We start from the raw sequence: 15113 nt of genomic DNA, 5'->3' as shown, positions 1-15113 counted from the left end.
TGTGAAGTCACGTGGTAGTGCTGAAGTGGAGCCTCTCTATAGGCATGTGGATGCAGGCACACGAGGCATGAAAGTGCAGGTTCTACAGGCACGTTGACGCAAGCACAGCAGGCCAGTGTCGTGTGAGGCACGTGGATGTAAGCAGCGGAGGCACGGAAATGAAGCCAACACAGCCACGGACATGCTGCTTCTCGAGGCACGGGTATCAACCCTGTGAATGTAGTACAAGAGTGCATTGGGGGAGGCATGTGTTAGAATGCTTGGTTAAAGAGGTATGGTTGTGAAGTCTCACAAACACAAAGGCACATTGGTTCAGGCACGGAAGGCAGAAAAGGTGAATCCACAACAGGCACGTACATGTGTTTTCTCAAGTCACGTCTGTGCCCTCTCTGGATGCACAAATATGTGGCGGCAGAGGCATGGGTCCGACTACTCGGTTACAGAACCACGTTCGTGAAGTCACGTGAGGTGTGGCATTACGGGGCACGTAAGAGCCTGGGCGAGTGACACATGAGGCACGTGGGTGCAGGTACGTGTAGGCACAAAAATGAAGGAACCACATTTGTGAAGTCACGTAGTAGTGCTGAAGTGGAGCCTCTCTACAGGCATGTGGATGCAGGCACACGAGGCATGGAAGTGCAGGTTCTACAGGCACATTGACGCAGGCAGAGGAGGCCAGCGTCGCATGAGGCACGTGGATGTAAGCATCGGAGGCACGAAAATGCAGCCAACACAGGCACAGACATGCTGCTTCTCGAGGCACGGGTATCAACCCTATGGATGTAGTACAAGAGTGCGTTGGCACAGGCATGTGTTAGAATGCTCGGTTAAAGAGGCATGGTTGTGAAGTCTCGGGAGTGACGTGGGCGTGGAAGTGGGACCATGTAAGAGTCACGACGCATGTTTCGTTAGGCATGTGAGGCACGTTGGTTCAGTCATGGAAGGAAGAAAAGGTGAATCCACAACAAGCATGTACGTGTGTTTTCTCAAGTCACATGTGTGCACTCTGTGGATGCACAAAAGTGTGTCGGCAGAGGCATGGGTCCGACTACTCGGTTAGAGAACCATGATTGTGAAGTGACTGGGTGTGGCACGACGGGCCCCGTAGGAGTCACGACAAGTGTTATGTGAGGCACGTGGATGTACGCACATGAGGCAGGGCTTTGAATGTACATGAGGCACGGATTCTGGTACAGGAGGCACTGAAGTAAAAACACTGCAGTGACGGACATGAGGCACTTAAATTGAAAATAGTTACAATCAAGGGACAACGGGCAGAGAAAATCTGGTGTAAGTACCAAGTTTGAGCTCTCAGTATGCTCGCAGTATTTGAATCGTTTGAGGTATTATAGTTAGTGATGTGGCAGGTGTAGTACTTTTAAGCACATATTGTGTGGTGAAAGTTCTGTAGCGGGGAGCAGTAGCATTTCTATTAAATGTCGTGTGTACGGTACTTCAATTTTTTAGACAAGTTGATTTTGGATAGTGCAAAACTCGGCTTTTTGTGATGCCTAGGGTTGTTGTCCCTGGAAATGGACAAATCACTACGGTCTACCTCGGGGAATGCAATGGGATAGATTGTTATTTACATTCGATTACTTGTGTTCGGCTTGTTGGTTCCACTGGTCTATTTCTGTCTGTTCGTCTTTTTTTGTTGTGATCTCCGCCGGCGGTGTTGAAGTCCTTGCTTCATCGCTGTCGGGTGGGTACTTTGTGTTGTTGGGCGCACCGTTTGACGGTGTGTATCTCGAAGTGGGAGGGTGGTTGGCGAAGCATGGTGGCGGTTGTTTTGCAAGGGGAAATCTACTTGGAATTTGGGCCCGTGTACTGAACCTAGGAGGAGACCTTGTGTGAGCGCGGAATGTTTCGAGATTTTGCTGTGGAAGAGAGGAAGGAAGAGAGTAGTGGAGGTGGGAGAGATGGAAATGATGGAACCGTCTGTAATCTTCAACGGTATAATTTTAGTATCAAGATTCGTGTCGCCTGGCTTTTTTTGTTCACTATAGCATCTTAATAAACGTGTGAGGTACGGAACACCAGGCTCTATAGGCACCGACGTTGGAATTATAGAGGCATTGGTATCAACATTGTGGATGCACAAAAGTGTGGTGCCAGGGGCATGCATCTGAAGACTTACTCAGAGAGTCACGGTTGTGAAGACTTTAGAGTTACGAGCGTGTGTCACCACGGGCACGTGAGAGTGATCCGTCAGGAATTTGTAGTAGAGGCATCGGTGCAGATAGTACTCAGAGAATATCAGTTGTGGGTCGACATGTATGATGTCTGTGCAGCACTGGTCGTGTGGTAGTAGCAGCATGCATCGGGAAAGGTGCGAGCAATAACATTTGTTACGTGCTTAATCGGACGATTTGACGATTTCTTTTTCCCGGCAACCATGAGCACTGCCACTCGGCGGTTGCCTCGACGGACAGCAACGACGAGCGCATGTCTTCCGCCCTCACTACCACGACGAGGCCGCGTCCAACCGCCTCCTCCACGACCCAGACCTTGGCACAAAAGAGCAACTGCGTTTCCATAGCTGCTCAATTCTGAAAACACTATTGCTGTTCCATCTCAACTAGCATCTCCTCACAATCTCTGTGTCAAGGCGGCCATCACTGGAGGAGCCTAATGGCGGAGGAACCATCTGCCAAGCGTCCCCGTGGTGAGACGTCCGACCAGAGCACCAAGGTCGACGACGTTCAGGTCCCTGGTCAGAAGCACGACTACAAAGTTCACCTCAAAGAGGTTGACATCCACGATAAGGAAAAGTTGGATGTCCTATGCAACAACAATCCTGAGGAAGCTGACAAGATGATCAGCAGGATCCTGAAGACGGTCTGCGGTTTGTACCCTCAGTACATCGGCGTTGATATCGAGTATACCAGGGAGGACGAACCTTCACAGAGGGCAGCGGTTCTACAGTTATGCATGGAGGAACTCTGTTTGGTATATCACATCACCGCGGCAACAAAATGGTGAACCATCCTACAGTGTCAACCTCTCCGTGCTTCTGTTTAATTAGCTTTTCACCATGAAATTTGATTAAATTGGTTTATTGACTTGATGTATCAGTGAAGTTTCTAAAGTAGATGCAGCAGTATAGATTTTGAACTTGACTCACCAGATCAGTTTATGTAATTAATGCACTAGATTAATTTATGGATTTGATGTACGAGATTATTTTCTGAACTTGATATTCTAGTGTACTTTCTGTTCTAGTGTAGTTTCTATATTTCATGTTCTAGTGTAGTTCAGTTTCTTGAATTGATGTGTTAACGTGGCTAAGAAGTAGATAGGTAATTGATTCAAGTGTAAATACCAAAAATAAAAATAACATGATGTGCTTGTATTTTATTTCTGAACTCTGCATAGCAGTTTCTGAAATTTTTTCGTCCATGAATTATACATACTATATAAGCATGTACTTGATCGATACTTGATGGATCCACCTTAAATGAGTCATCCCCCCTGCAGGCCCAAGAGCCTGTGCCCGTTCTTGAAGGAGGACAGGTTCTACACCTTTGCCGGCTTCAGTATTGAAGGTGACAAAGAGATGTTGCGAAGTTCTGGTTTGGAGATCAACCCCGACAAGTACATCGACATCCACCGCAAATGGAGAGTTCCTTTCAAGAGAAGAAAAGAGGTACCACTCTTTGGCTGATGTTGCAGGGAGCGTGATCCACCCATTCTACAAACAGATGAAGGATAAGATTGATAGGGTTGAAGACCATAAACTGTGGGGGATCAGCCCACTGCCAAATTACCTCATTAAGTATGCAGCGATAGATGCATACGCCACCTACGAGTCGTGGAAGAGAATTGAAAACATCATAGAACGTCTCTAGAGTGCAAAAGAGGCAGAGAAGAATTATGACGATCCTTACTATGAATACTAGTGATGACGAAAACATAGAAAACTGGTCGTGGAGTTGCTTGTGTTTATGCTTGTCCTTTCTATTGTATCAGGTTCGTATTTTACTTCTGTTAGAACAAAGCAGTTTCTAATGTCATCTGTATCAGGTTAAACAAGTTTGCTTATGTCAAGTTGTAGTTTGTTTATGTGATTGAGCAAGTTATGTAGCTTGCTAAGTACTATGTTTATTCAGCAATCGTGTGATTTTGAAATAGTAATGTTGCTTTTTACTCAAAAAACAACAAAATACAAAGCAGTATTTTTACGCTTAGCACAGTTTAGTTGTGCACAGAAGCGCGGCTTCTTGAGGAGTGACAGGAGTGGCATGGGTCGGAATACGCAGTTAGAGAGGCACATGTTTGCAGTCTCTAGAGCCACCGACATGTGTTACTACAGGGGCCGGAGGCACGGAATGGAAGTCTCTACAAAAATGAAGGCATCACAAGCATCCAGAGGCACGTGGACGGAGTAGCAGAGCTGAGCTCCGAATACATAGTTATTGGGTCATGGTTTGGAAGTGTGCAGAGTCAAGGTAGTGCGACACCATGGGGCATCTAAGAGTCTTGGCAAGTGTCATGTGAGAGAGGCACCTGGATCCAGGTACACAAGGCACGGGATTGCGACTTCTTGATGCACGGGTATCAACGTTATGGGTGCACAATAGTGTGGTCTCAGAGGCATGTGTTGGAATAGTCGGTTAGAGATGCATTGTTGTGACGTTTGTGTAGAGACATGGGCGTGGTACCGCGAACATGTAAGAGTCGCGGGGGGTGACATGTTAGGCACGTGGATGCAGTTACGGAAGGCACGGAGGTGAAGACCCAAGAGGCACGGAAGTGGGGTTTTTGTTGTTGCGAACAGCTATCAATCCTGTGGATGTTCAAAAGTGTGATACCAGAGGAATGCTTCCGAACACGCAGTTAGGGAGTCACGGTTGTGAAGCCTCTAGAGAGTCACACATGTCTGGCATCACGGGCATGGAGTGGTGTGGGGCTTTGAGAGGCATCACTGGTCCTTAACCCTCTGGATGCATGGTGGTGTGGTAGGAGAGGCTTGCTTGCTAATACTGAGGTAGGAAGGCGCCATTGTGGATGCACATGTGTGAGGTCTCTAACGGCGCGAGTGGGTGGCACCACATGCATTTGTTTGAATACTCATTTAGAGAGTCACGTTTGTACTCATGCTAGATTCATGCTACTGTGGAAGGTCAAGGGCTATTGGCACATAAGTGCAGCTGGGGATGAGATTTACTTGTGCGGTCTTTAGAGTTGCGAGCGTGTGTCACCACAGGCACGTGAGAGTGATGCGTCGGGAAGTTTGGTAGTAGAGGCATCGGTGCGAATAGTACTCAGAGAGTATCGGTTGTGGGTCCACATGTGTGAAGTCTGTGTAGCATTGGTCGTGTGGTAGTAGCGGCGTGTGTCGGGAAAGGTGCGAGCAATAACATTTGTTACGTGCTTAATCGGACAACTTGACGGTTGCTTTTTCTCGGCAACCGCGAGCACTGCCACTCGGCTGTTGCCTCGATGCATAGCAGCGACGAGCGCATGTCTTCCACCCTCACTACCACAACGAGGCCGCGTCCAACCGCCTCCTCCACGACCCAGACCTTGGCACAAAAGGGCAACTACGCTTCCATAGCCGCTCAATTCTGAAAACACTATTGCTGTTCCATCTCAACTAGCATCTCCTCACAATCTTTGTGTCAAGGCGGCCATCACTTCAGGAGCGTAATGGCGGAGGAACCATCTGCCAAGCATCCCCATGGTGAGACGTCCGACCAGAGCACCGAGGTCGACGATGTTCAGGTCCCCGGTCAGGAGCACGACTACAAAGTGCACCTCAAGGAGGTTGACATCCACGACAAGGAAAGTTGGATGTCGTATGCACCAGCAATCCTGAGGAAGCCGACAAGATGATCAGCAAGATCCTGAAGAGGGTCTATGGCTTGTACCCTCAGTACATCAGCGTTGATGTCGAGTATACCAGGAAGGACGAACCTCCGTAGAGGGCAACAGTTCTACAGTTATGCGTGGAGGAACTCTGTTTGGTATATCACATCACGCGGCAACAAAATGGTGAACCATACTACAGTTTCAACCTCTCCATGCTTCTGTTTAATTAGCCTTTCACCCTAAAATTTGATTAAATTAGTTTATTGACTTGATGTATCAGTGAAGTTTCTGAAGTAGATGCAACAGAATAGATTTTGAACTTGACTCACCAGATCAGTTTATGTATTTGATGCGCTAGATTAATTTATGGATTTGATGTACGAGATTATTTTCTGAACATGATGTTCTAGTGTACTTTCTGTTCTAGTGTACTTTCTATATTTCATGTTCTAGTGTAGTTCAGTTTCTTGTATTGATGTGTTAACGTGGATAAGAAGTAGATAGGTAATTGATTCAAGTGTAAATACCAAAAATAAAAATAACATGTTGTGTTTGTATTTTTTTCTGAGCTCTGCATAGCAGTTTCTGAAATTTTTTCATCCATGAATTATACATACTATATAAGCATGCACTTGATCAATACTTGATGGATCCACCTTAAATGTGTCATCCCCCTGCAGGCCCAAGAGCCTGCGCCCGTTCCTGAAGGAGGACATGTTCTACACCTTTGGCGGCTTCAGTATGGAAGGTGACAAAGAGATGTTGTGAAGTTCTGGTTTGGAGATCAACCCTGACAAGTACATCGACATCCAACGCAAATGGAGAGTTCCTTTCAAGGGAAGAAAGAGGTACCACTCTTTGGCTGATGTTGCAGGGAGCGTGATCCACCCATTCTACAAACAGATTTAGGATAAGATTGATAGGGTTGAAGACCATAAACTGTGGGGGATCAGCCCACTGCCAAATTACGTCATTGAGTATGCAGCGATAGATGCGTACGCCACCTACGAGTCGTGGAAGAGAATTGAAAACTTCAGAGAAGGTATGGAGAGTGCAAAAGAGGCAGAGAAGAATTATGACGATCCTTACTACAGATACTAGTGATGATGAAAACATAGAAAACTGGTCGTGGAGTTGCTTGTGTTTATGCTTGTCCTTTCTATTGTATCAGGTTCATAGTTTACTTCTATTAGAACGAAGCAGTTTCTAATGTCATATGTATCAGGTTGAACAAGTTTCCTTATGTCGAGTTGTAGCTTGTTTCTGTGATTGAGCAAGTTATTTAGCTTGCTAAGTACTATGTTTATTCAGAAATCATGTGATTTTGAAGTATTAAGGTTTCTTTTTACTCTAAAAACAACAAAATACAAAGCAGTCTTTTTACGCTTACTACAGTTTAGTTGTGCACACAAGCGCGGCTTCTCTAGGAGGGGCAGGAGTGGCATGGGTCGGAATACGCAGTTAGAGAGGCACATGTTTGCAGTCTCTAGAGCCACCGGCGTGTGTTACTACAGGGGCCGGAGGCACGGAATGGAAGTCTCTACAGAAATGAAGGCATCACAAGCATCCAGCGGCACGTGGACGGAGTAGCAGAGCTGAGCTCCGAATACATAGTTACATGGTCACGGTTTGGAAGTGTGCAGAGTCAAGGTTGTGTGACACCATGGGGCATGTAAGAGTCATGGCAAGTGTCATGTGAGAGAGGCACCTGGATCCAGGTATGCAAGGCACGGTATTGCAACTTCTCGATGCACGGGTATCAGCATTGTGGGTGCACAATAGTGTGGTCTCAGAGGCATGTGTTGGAATGCTCGGTTAGAGATGCACTGTTGTGACATTTGTGAAGAGACATGGGCGTGGTACCACGACCATGTAAGAGTCGCGGGGCGTGACACGTTAGGCACGTGGATGCAGTTATGGAAGGCACGGAGGTGAAGACCCAAGAGGCACGGAAGTGGGGTTTTTGTTGTTGCGAACATCTATCAATCCTGTGGATGTTCAAAAGTGTGATACCATAGGTATGCTTCCGAATATGCAGTTAGGGAGTCACGGTTGTGAAGCCTCTAGAGAGTCACGCGTGTCTGGCATCATTGGCATGGAGTGGTGTGGGGCTTTGAGAGGCATCACTGGCCCTTAACCCTCTGGATGCATGATGGTGTGGTAGGAGAGGCTTGCTTGCTAATACTGAGGTAGGAAGGCACCATTGTGGATGCACATGTGTGATGTCTCTAACGACGCAAGTGGGTGGCACCACATGCATTTGTTTGAATACTCATTTAGAGAGTCATGTTTCTACTCACGCCAGATTCATGTTGTAGGTTGGTGGCATTCGGCAGCACACAGTTGCAGAGAGGGTGAATGTTTGTGGAACATCAAAGTCACCAGTGGTCACACGTGAGTAATATGTAGTGTCACGACGTGTCGACGTGACGCACATATCTCTAGGGACGGACTTGGGGCTTTATGGGCATGGTCATCAACCATCTGGATTGATAGTTGTGAAGTGTCTAGGGGCACCGGCTTGTGTTCGAATGCTTGGTTACTGAAGAATCAAGGAACTACATCAATAAAAATAGTCTGTTGCTTCATTATTACAGTATGATGTGCGGTCAAACCATCTTATGATGTTTCGATGGAGCTAGGCTCGTTCGCTTATCAACAACTTTTTATTCCGTGATGTCGTCGTAGATCTTTCTAATCTCATCGCCCATTTCTCTGGGTTCGATTGTATTCTGATCACTAAATAGTGTCCTGCATAGTTGTTGTGCTTTCCATTGTTCCATCCCATCCTATAAAAAGTTCAGTGAAAAAAAGGAGAAAAAACATCAATATTAGGTCATGCAGTTGTATGATATCTAGCAGATTTATTGCGAGTTTTAAGCAAAAACTTACGTCGAAAATACCTATCTCTTCGACGAAGTGGTTGCCATCAAAGAGATGTGCGAACCTTAGAACAGCAAACGGGGTTTCACCTTTGTTCACCTTTGGAACGCCCTGTAAAAATTGAACATCCCATTTAGTCTTTTCCTTTTCGAATTTTTCACCCAGTAATATTTCGTATACTTCTTTAAACCTGGGAACTTGGGAATTGCATTTTGTTTTTGCTTTAGAGAGACATGTAGTGTAATTTGTAAAACTGAAAGATGGCGTTATTTACAATTCATACCAGTTTGTCTTTATGGTTGTGGTATTTGTTATTCTCCTTTTCATTGATGGCTTCGTTGTTTTCCATGTTAGCAATATGCTTAATTAGTTTGCCATCATGCACGTGTCGATCACGTTGATATTTCAGGTATTCTTGCCTCTTCAATTCTTCAAGAGAGGTTTCTTCAGGTTCGATGATTTGAAGCTGCCTTCTATATCTGTCGAGCATGAATAGTGTGTATCGGTCTTCCTTTTCAAATGGCATGAATACCTGTGGTACAAAAGTTTTATTGTTAGAGGAGAGTTTAGAATATAGTATTCTGTTTGAAATGCTGATTTTTTTGTTGTATGGAAAATGCTATTACCATTTTTGCTGTTTTGAGCTTCTCTGATTGACATTTCTGAAGGAACAAAGGAACCAAGACATCCTTTTCTCGTGTGAAATCATCTCTGAAGTTCTTCATAGATTTTCTTTTATCCTTTAAACCCAGAATATGTTGCAGGCAACAAATAAAAAATGATAAAAACAAGTTAGAAAAAATAGATCGGTACCAGGAGACTAAACAATAGTTCAAAAAAGATGAGTTTATATGATCACTGTGATTTTTTTTGAAATTTACCTCTGCAAAGCTTGGGCCTAATAATAGTCTATGTATTTTGTGTATAGTTTGGTTGCTGCTTTCCCATGCTTCTGCTAACTCATAGAGCACCTTCTTTTCCATTCCTTGACATTTTTTCTTGTTTGCAGGCCCAAATATTTGCTTTAGCTTTGATCCAGTAAGAGTTGTGCTTTTGCTCTGTGGTTGATCTCTCGAGAATATTACTTTTCTGCTTACATACAAGGCAGTAGAAGAATTTTTTATTGAGAAAGCCATTAACTAAGTAAGCTGATAAACAGGAATTTAAGGTTCTTTCTAGTTTCCTTTCTTATTTGTGTGATTGCTGCCTAACTTTAACTAATTTGAGGTGTAAAAGGAACCAAGTTACCTTTTGAATTCATCCTGCCATGTGTCACTCATGACTATGTTGTAGAGCTCGTTTGCCTTATCCACGTGTAGAAACGAATGCCGGTGTTGCGGTTATTTCTTGCTGCTCTCTGATTGATGCTGGTTTTTTTTGTCTCGCTCTGTCAAAGCAGATAAAAAATTATGGTTGTTGTTTCTAAAAGAAATATTTGAACCTCTAGTAATGTTGACTGATGGTAAAAATGAAAATAGTTATATTACCTTTCATGGGTGAAAAAAGGTTTGTAGTCTCTGGTTTGTAATCTTTGAGTTTTCCAGGAAGTTGATGGTCCTTTATTTGGTTGGTTTTACCGAATGTGAGTGTGTATACGTACTCCGGTTTACATTCAGTATCGACCTTGCTGGGCTGCAGGCATGTGAAAATATATGGTTTGTAGTTACGTACTGTTCACAATTGTTAATAAACTAATTACGGTAATAAAGAAATCAAGTTATTTGATGTGTATGTAGTGGTAACTTACGTGAAAATCCTCTCTGTCCTTGACCAGTTCTTTCCCATTCTAGTATTTCGCAAATTGGGCCGTGAAGTGACCGCATTGTGTTCCTTCTTGCTTTGGTGTGCAGACCCTGTGAGGCCTTTCTGCTATCCTTTCCCAGTCTGGTTCGTTCTTGTGTTTTAGTTTGTGGTGCTTGTTCATCAGCACCGACATCCTTCTCATTTGTTATTGCATTATGTTTTTGTTGTCTAGGTGCAGCATTGAGAAAAGTAAGAGTATCATACTATCATGAGGAAAAGAGCAAATCGATGTATGAAAAGTACGTACCAGTTCTTCTTGATGCATGTGGTGTTGACTCCAAGACAAATCGGCTTAGTTTACGTAGTTTAGTGAGTCAAGGATGTCGATGCTATCTCTGTACTTGTTTAGTACATAGAGAGTTAGTGGTTGTTTGTGTGATGAGGTATCATGATCTATGTTGAGAGAGGAGATCATTGTTGATTTAAAAATTGAATTTCATTTTATCGTTGAAGCTCAAAGAGAATAGGTCATGTGCTAAGTAATAATACTGAACTTACCATCTTCGAATGGAGGATGTCTTTACCTCCCACGAGGAGTTCAAATCCTTTTAGTGCATCGTCCTCGTTGAATTTTGATAGCTCTCCGTTATCATAATTGAGACCGAGCACCAGCTTCAAGAAAGAGAGTGTGGTTTTAGTTAAATATTCTATCGTAGTAATGGCGGTGGTGTTTTTGTGGGTGAGGTATGCATACATTTGCGAAACCTGCAGGGAGTACAGTGGTGTCGTCTGGGTTGAATTGTTCTTGTTCTATCCATTCCTCCAGTGACGCGTTCAGCATGGAGCCCTCCATCTGTGTTTCTTCTTTTCCTGCTTGTTCCATGAAGGATTTTGCTGAAATGCAGTCTTCTCAGTTTGAGATTTTATATTTATATAGCACTTGTCTGCAAGGAGGGTTTGGAAGTAGGTGAGTGAATTGTTAGTTGGATGTTAGAGAATCCGTAGCTCTCTGTAATTGTTTCCATGGAACTAGGCAAATCTTCATACCCTGCACATTCTCTCTGTCCTTGTCGGCTCATTAGATATGTATAGAGTTGTATGGCCTTTTTCATACAAGTGAATTCTCCTGGAACAAGTGATGCAACCTTGACTTACCCAGGTTCCTTACTTGGTCGTTTGAATGGCCTCTTAATTGAGATTATGTTTGCTGAGCTGATCTCTGATGATTGAATCGTTGAGGGTTTTTGGGAACTTGTCTATACTCTTGCAAGATGCCTTGCCTTTTTCATGTCGTGACCTAACTGCGCCTGCTCATTAGGCTGCCTAGGTGTTGGTGTTTCCTTTTGTGTGTTGTTGTTTTTGATGCTCGGTTCTATTGAGACTGCAACATCGCGTGTCCTTTGTTCAAGTATCTTTTTTGTTAAATCCTTCTCTTTCTGTTTTTTTTCTTCTTGTGCATGTTTCACCTCGGGTGATGTTCCTGTTTTGCGATCTTCGTCAACAGGGTTCTTGTTCTGTTTGGAAAGCTCTTGTTGGCGAGTTGGTACGCACTTTGTCCTATTATCACCTTCTAAAGGAGAGCCTGCTATGTCTTCTGCTTTTTTATCTGGGGGTGGTCTGTCTGGTTCTATCGGTGGATCTTTCCGTTCGTCTTCCTTTTGTAAATCAATGTCCGGCTGCACATGTTGTTCCCTCTGTAAACCAGCATCTCTCTGGGCTTGTTCTTACGTGAGTGCTTCTTCAGACGCCTTGGTGGTATCCTTGCTGCTCACATGATAATCTTCTTTCTCCTCATCGCTGCTTCTGTCTTTAATGTCAATAACTTGTATCTCTTGAGCGCTCGTCCCAATGTGCTCGGGACTTGGAGGAATCTCTTCTTGAATTATGTCACAATGTATTCATTGCATTTCACTGTCTTCCATATCGACCTCAGAGTTCAGCATATCTGTTAAAATAAAAAATAAAAACTTATTGGTGTGTCTCTGAAAATTATATAAGTAGAATTTTACTTTGTTGTCTTCAGAAAGAGAAACCTTTGGTGTAGTTGATTAATGACAGTGCGGCCGTATCTCTGTATTGGTTGATTATTTGATAGAGAATTTTCTTCCTCAACTCCGGGACTTGTTCTTCTGTTAGGTACACTGTTTCTCCACTGTCGGTGTATTGCTTTGCGTTCATGAACATATAGAACGCACAGTCGAGTCTGCAGGTAGAAGGATGATTGGTTATTGTCGTTGTCCAAAGATGGTTGGGCAGTTTAGGTGAAGTTGTCCTAACGTCCTATGTTTTTTATGGATTGCATTAATAATTTAATTGTTACAGTGAGTAAGGAAAAGGAGAAAGGTTTGTAGTGCTTACATTCCTCCCTAAAGTGGCACATGCATTTTGACCTTTTCAAAATGGTCAATACTACTTGGAGACAGCTAGAGCAATTTTCTTATTTGCTTCCATATCCTCTTTACTCTTCTTGTTACTGTGTTAAAGTAATCCATTGTGCCTTGATATTCAACTTGTAAAGAGTCAAGGAGTTCAAAGTGCTCTTTTTTCATGTTTATTGTAACAACGAAGTAGTGGCCCACAACTCCTTCTCGAACAGGCCCGCCTATGCAAAACTGGTAGAAAGAACTACAAAATGCAAAATAAATAAATAAGGGATCCTTCTTGGATTTAGTCATGATTTGTTGATCGTTAGACGGAATTGTAGTGCCGAGATTGTATTTCTTATCTGTAACATGAGATGTGCTTACTATGTCGAAATCTTGTAGTTGCTCTCCTTCTTCCAGATCAAGGAATCTTTTAAGCCTTTTAGGCATTGTCTTGTCTCTGACGTGTGCTTCGTCTTTATTTTTGAACTCAAATGTATCTTCGTGGTTGGCCATGCGTATTGATGCATGTTTTTTTTCACATGTGCGTAAAAGAGATTTGTAAATTCATTTGTACAGAAAGGTTGATTGATCGATAGAGTGATATTCATTGTTGAAACTTGAGGTTTACTTACGGTGTTATATGTTGATAGAATCTTTCTCTTTGTGCCCCTGAATTGATTTTTCAACATCTGTAGCATGACTGCCATGGTTACGCTGCGCACTGCCTTTCTAGTCTCGAAGCTTTCTGCCATGAGGCTGACCTTTACTGTTGACGTCTCTGTATTTATAAAAATCTCATGCCTGCAACACACACACACACACATATATATATATATATGTATATATATATACAGGTATACATGTAAAATGTTTAAGGGAGGAAATCATTGGAAGAATATAAGTCTTTGGTTGTAACATGAACTTACCCTTTGTCCTTATTCACTGTCATGACGTTGTTGTACAGGCGTTCGATCCCTTCATCTTTTGTGCCTTCTTCGATGGCCAGGATTTGTATGATCAATGGTTCACGTTCTGTTTGAGTGCTTTCCTGGCTTACTGTCGTGTTTGTGGCGGCAACATCTTTTACAGGACAATCTTTCTTGTCTGATGGTGCGGCCTTTTTCTTGTTGTTGTGTGACTCTCTCTGGAATGTTTGGTGCATGGTTTTCCAATGCACCGTGGCCCTTTGCTTCTTTGCTTGTGTCTGCGTGCGTGTCTTGTTGAGGTTTCTACGTTATCATGCAAAATTGTGGTTAAAAAATAATTAAATATGCTCGTTATTTTCATTGTAGTTTAGTGTCCATTCCCTAAGAAAAATACTCAAATGTTTAGTGTGTCTTTGAACGTTTTTTTGTAACTTCACCTTTTCAGTCGTTTCCGCCGGTGCTACCTCTTCGAGCTTTTCTTCAGTGAGTGGAGATTTTTCGAGCTCCTCTAGATGTTTTTCGTTTTGTTGATCCGTGGTGTCGTCGTTTTTGTCTTGTGGCTGTTGAGACATAGAGTAGGTAAATGAGATTGCATTTGTGTCTTTGTTCACTCAAATATCTAATTTCCTTAAAAGCAGGTTATCTCACTTCACCTTTTCAATCTTTTGCGTCGACATTGCCATCCCTGTTATTTCTTGCTCAGACAGCGAAGGTTTTCTGGCTTGGTCTACGGCGGTTACGCTGTCCGTTGTTGGAAGAACATCTTCTGCTTGTTCCATTCCCTTCTGTTGTTGTGTTTGTTGGTATTGAATATTGGTGCTCTCCTCTGTTTCTTGCATCTGTCGGAACGCAAAAAAGTAATTAAAATGTGTCTGTGTTTCTTTCTGGTCGGTGCATTTTTTATATGCTATAGAAAGAGGTTTTTTAGCTTGACCTCTACATTCAATCTCTCTTTTGCCGTTCCTGTCACTTCTTCTCTATCTTCTGGAGTTTTTGTACATTGTCAAGCGATAGCAGCACTTTCTCTCGCTTCTTGAGGCACATCTTCTGCTTCATTTGTTTCTTTCTTCTGTTCAATCAAAAAATGTAAATAAATTTTGGACTTCATATGTGCATGCATAACTTTTTTGTTTTAACGTTGTAGGAGAAGGTGTGTGTAGCTTTACCTCGTTGGTCTTCGATGCTTTTGGCATGTCTTCTCAGTTGTGTTTGTCACGTGAAGACTGCTCTTTGGTCGGCGTACCGGGTACCGTTTTAGTCGCCATTTGCCCTTGTTTTTTGGTTTGTTCTGTTTGTACTCCTTGATATTCTTCGACATGACCGTCCTTGTATGTTTCCTGCATTTCATGAAAAAGGAAAAGCATGATTCATTGCTTGTAATTCT

This window comes from Triticum aestivum, chromosome 2A (assembly GCF_018294505.1).
Source record: "Triticum aestivum cultivar Chinese Spring chromosome 2A, IWGSC CS RefSeq v2.1, whole genome shotgun sequence".
Classification (NCBI taxonomy): Eukaryota; Viridiplantae; Streptophyta; class Magnoliopsida; order Poales; family Poaceae; genus Triticum; species Triticum aestivum.
Note: the sequence above shows the minus strand (reverse complement) of the source record.